The sequence below is a fragment of the Cryptomeria japonica genome, chromosome 7 (assembly GCF_030272615.1).
Source record: "Cryptomeria japonica chromosome 7, Sugi_1.0, whole genome shotgun sequence".
Taxonomy (NCBI): Eukaryota; Viridiplantae; Streptophyta; class Pinopsida; order Cupressales; family Cupressaceae; genus Cryptomeria; species Cryptomeria japonica.
This window is the reverse complement of record NC_081411.1, coordinates 451,484,499-451,489,546: the sequence shown is the minus strand read 5'-3', so window position 1 is coordinate 451,489,546 and position 5,048 is coordinate 451,484,499.

Below are 5,048 nucleotides of genomic sequence, written 5' to 3'. Positions count from 1 at the left end.
AGGGATCTTTGATGTTTTGAAGCATGTCCTCGTTTATTCTCCCTCGGAAGAGTTTCCATTTGTAGGCTTGTAACACTCACTCATATTTAGCCCTTTTTTCATTAGCTTCTTCCCTTTTCATGTTTCTGATGAAATCATTAGGTATGAGCAACACATGCTCTCTGGCCTTAAGTATATGGGCTGACCTTGTTGCCCCTATGTATCCCTCAAGATCAAAGTTTGTCCTGGGGTCACTTTCCACCATCTTATAATAATTCAATTTATTTTGAAGCAAACCATAACTCTTTGAACTTTTGACAATAAAATCTGAAAACACCAGTAATCCAGGCACAATGGATTGTTTTCCATGATCAGTTAAGTGTTGGGCACTTACTATTGACAACTACCTAACAATCTCTAGGCATGTCACTCTGTTAGGTACGGTGATAGGCAATACATATGGTTTTCCCTCAAATCCATACACTATTATTTGAGTGCAATCCGAAAAGCAGTAAAAATCTCCCTAGTTGTTCTCAATTGCGATGTCTTCACCATAATCCTTTAGCCTTAAGAATCTTTGAATTTCAAGAGACAAGGCATGATCACAAGGGTATCCCAATAATCTGTATAGTGTCTTAACAAAGTACTCCTCGAAATGCCAGTACTGATTGTTGTTCTATCTTTGGTCCCATGAAGATATCCATAGTTGCACAGGCTTCCTTATCCCAACCTTATCATATGCCCTTATGCATAACTCATCTGGCCATAGCCCTTTGTCTTGTCCAACATACAACAACATGTGCATAAGAACATAATAGTACTTGAAATGACATTAATCACATCTCCTTTCAGTTTTTCTAGTCCATGATTGATGGCATCAACAAGATAAGTAGAAAAATCAAATAACCGCGGATCTTTAGATTGCAAATTTGCACAGATGACCATGGCCGCTATATCCATCAAGGGATGAGCCTCTGTTCCTAGAACCTGAGCAGCGCAATAGTATGTATACTTGAAGTAGGGATGAAATGAATTGACATCATAGGGAGCTTTATCATCTTTACCCAATGGTACTATCGATCCTACAACCCTAGGTCTATGGATGGGGAGTCTCCACCTCTTATAGATGTCCTCCAGATTGAAGTACTCTTGTGCCAATTTCTTAGTATCAATTTTCTCTTCAAACCCCCAATCTAGATTAAACACATCAATAATTTCCCTAGTAATATATAGTATTGGTTCCCCCATGTAATCATATATGGTTTTGGTCTTGGAGTCATAATTGTTGGCTAGGGATTTCATAAGTTCAACATTAACAAAGACATTAGCTACTGCTAGTTTTCCCAAATTTAGTCCCCATAAATTGTTCACGGGTTCAGGTGCGTTCCTTCTGATATACCCAAAAATAAACAACTCATGGCCTCTTATCTTCGTCCATATGTCTCCAAGATGCTCAAATCTGTCTTTTAAACCCTCCTCATCAGTCTTAACCTTTTTAGACCTGAGGCTTGATGAGGGACATTGATCAATCAAATCTTGGGCCAGTGAATGCCCTTCCCTCTTTTTCGTCTTAGGTTTATCATCTATAGATTGGGTTTCTTTTGCTTTCCTAATCTTATGGGCTTTTGAAGATGACAACTTCATTTTAATTATAGGGTTCTGAGGGCGAAGAACTGACTTGAATTTTGAGGGCTTCTCTTGTGAATTCAATTCCTAATTTTTTGGTTCTGAATCGCTCTCTGTGAATTTTCTTAAGCACTCTCAGCAACATCTCCTTCTTCGTCAATTTATTGAGCATTTATGGTGAACTTACTACTTAATAATTCCAGTTCAACAATGGTCACATAGGTATTCATTTTGAATTTATGGTGATGTGACTTTACTGAGATTTGTTTTGATCTTCACGGCAACAGGTAATCATTTGTCTAGCAGTGTTTCGAATTTTCCGTCAATGCTTATTTAACATTACACCTGTGGTGCACTTCAATGAAATCATATGTCTTGATGGCTTTACCTTGTGTTTCCCCGAAACATCATATTCCATCGACATCATTCTTTACTTCAGTGAAATTGACAGCATCGTCGGCACATCTCTTGGTCTCATCGATATCCTCATTTCATCGAAGCTTTGCTTTAAGTGTTTGTATCAATGTAATGTTTTATCAGTTCATCAAAATCTTGTTTTCGATGAAAATCCTTTTATCGCTAATTCCCTCCATTGTCTTATCAATGTTAGAATTCCATCGAAACAGTTTTCATTATCTAGCCCTTGTACTAGCGTCGATGAAATTTCCCCTTTTGGTAAAAGAATAATACTCTCCTTCGACTTCTTATGTTTGGCCGATAACAAGTCATCGATGGAAATTTCTCGTGTTTTATCGATCCTTTATCCTTCGATGAGAAATCTATTTTTGGTCAACATCTTTTGTGCCTCTTCGATAACCTCCTTTCCTCGAAATAGCTCCGTCGATAAAGTATCCATTGGTTCCTTCGATATTACTCTTTCGGCCAAACTTCCTCCATCGGCGATTTGTTCACATGTCTCATCGATACCATAGTTTCATCGATACCCTTTGTTTTATCGGTGGGACCACTTCTGATTTCCTCGGTGTACTTTCTATCGATGGAACTAATGTTTTCGGTGAATCCCTTTGGAGATCCATCGCGGACAAGGTTTGTTCAATAAGTCACTTTATCGATAGGATATTGGTAGGTTTCTTCGATAGAATCATTTCGGTCAGACTAGGCGTTTCGATGAAGGATGAACACCTATTACCGACAGCTTTAGTTTAGGTGATGACTTAGGGATTTTTGGTATCGGTGGGATTTTTAGAGTCTCTATCGAAATTATCAAGGACATATTTATCCTTTTATTATTCTTTTCAAAAAATCATCTTAGCTCCCTATAACCATAGATTTTTACATTTTTAAATCTGATGCTCAACAGCACCCACACACTCATTTAGAACAAAGTATTGAAATACATCTTGAGGCGACTAATACACAATAGAGACATTTGTAAGTGTTGTTATAAAGGGCCCTAAGGTCTATATCTAAAAGTTATAGAAAATGAAAGATGTTGGGGGAGTATAAAGAAGATATTTTTTGGCCTAAGTATTTTAGGGAAACATAATCCTTTGACCAACACCACACACAACATCCCCTTTGTCCAGTCATTTTTATTGTGGGGAGTTGAGACATGATTTACTTTTTGAATGATTGTTTTGATAATAAAAATTTTGTTTTCAAATTATCTCAACGTTTGTTGAGTTTCAATGGTGATAGTTCCCATTTTATCTCATTAGGAGGCTAAGATATTTTTGGTGACATTCCTACACCTAGATCTAAAGGAGTTTGAGAAGAAGATGCATTAAGGATACCTATTTTGATGCATTTAGTATAAATTTATTTTATAGAAATCACTAAATCTATATTATTGTGATTACTTCCCTTGTAAATGGCCAATTTAGAGGTGATAGTTGCTTACAGATTCCTTAGGGTTTTAAAAGGTATAAATATATTTGATACCTTTTAATGTGTTCTAAAATTTTATAATTTTATTAAGCATTAATAGTATATATTCTATTATTTAATTATAAATATATAATTTTATTTATTTAATTTCATAGTAAATCAAAACACTAAATCCTAAAAAAAATTTAGGGATAAAAAACAATAAAAGTAATTACGTATAATAAGTCCCTATATAAAGAGTTGCAATAGATTATATGAAGAAAAAGGAAAACCTATAGGTTTTCCTTTTTGGTGTCGTAGATGCTTCAAAACCGGCCATGTAGCTGGGAATTGTGGGCTTGAGAAGAAAATTTATGTGGCCTCATGGTGGTCGGGTGCCTCACACCGGCATTATACAGTTAGAAAACCGTTGGACTCTTCTAATGATCCATTGGCTACTGGGGTTTCTACTTTAGCTGGCTCGGATTCTTCAACTGCCACTAAGGATGTTTTTGTTAAAGATGTTATGATAGAGGATGTTGATGTCCCCTCTACTGCAAATGGATTGTCATCTCTTACCCCGCTGGCTTCTTCACCATGTGTTGACACAACCTTTGCCCCATCTGTTGGTTGTGATCATGTGTCTGTAATGATTGTTGCTCCATCTTCTGATGCTCTTTCTCCCAATCTGGTAAGATCGGTGTTGGGCCCTTCAGACTCCTTAGTTGTGGCTGCTAAAGTTGAAGAAGGGTGGATTACTATTAAGGGGAAGCATTCAAAGACATCCAAGCCTTCTTTTGATATGACTCTTCATTCCCAAAAGGCCAATTGTAAATCTTGAGGGCCCTTGTAGTTGGTTGTTTGGGTTGGCTTTCCTGGCCCTGTCTTTGGTTGAGTAGCCTATTGTCTTTAGAGGTAGTCTCTTCTTTTTTGGTTGTGGCTCTCTCCTCTTGGTTGAGCGGTCAAGTTCCATCCCTTGGTTGTAAAGGGTTTCGGGTCCCTTCAAAACCTGTTTTCACTTAATCAAAAACTTAGAAAATCTTGGGGTTAATAAATATTAATTCAATAATTGACCATAGAATTTCAACCATAGGTTATAAGAGGCATGGGAAGAAGAATGGAAAATTTTTAAAATGGTCACCCTTAGAATTTTTATGTGAGGATGCAATCACCTTAGAGTTCAAAATTTGCCCTAAGTAGTGCAATTATATAATTTTGTGAATTTAACATTTAATACCTATAGAAATATATTTCTTGATTTATATATGTTAAGGAAAAGCTAGGTGGTGATAAGAAGCATTTTTAGGAACTACTATAATAATGGAAAGATAGATTGACTTTCATTTTACTAGTCAAGTCTTGAGATTAATTGGAAAATGACAAAGATAGAGAATAGATAGAGGTGTTAGACATTGATGTAGAAAAAGTAATCAATGTTGAATCTACAAGTGTTAGTGAAAAATATATGAATGTTTTTTCCAATATTCACTATTTGATGATTAAAATAAATTAAGATGATGCATTTAAATATGTAACCCCATAAATAAGATGGAGTCTTTTTAGGATATAGGACCACTTAGAAACTTTATAATGTGTGTAATATAGTGTGAAATGAA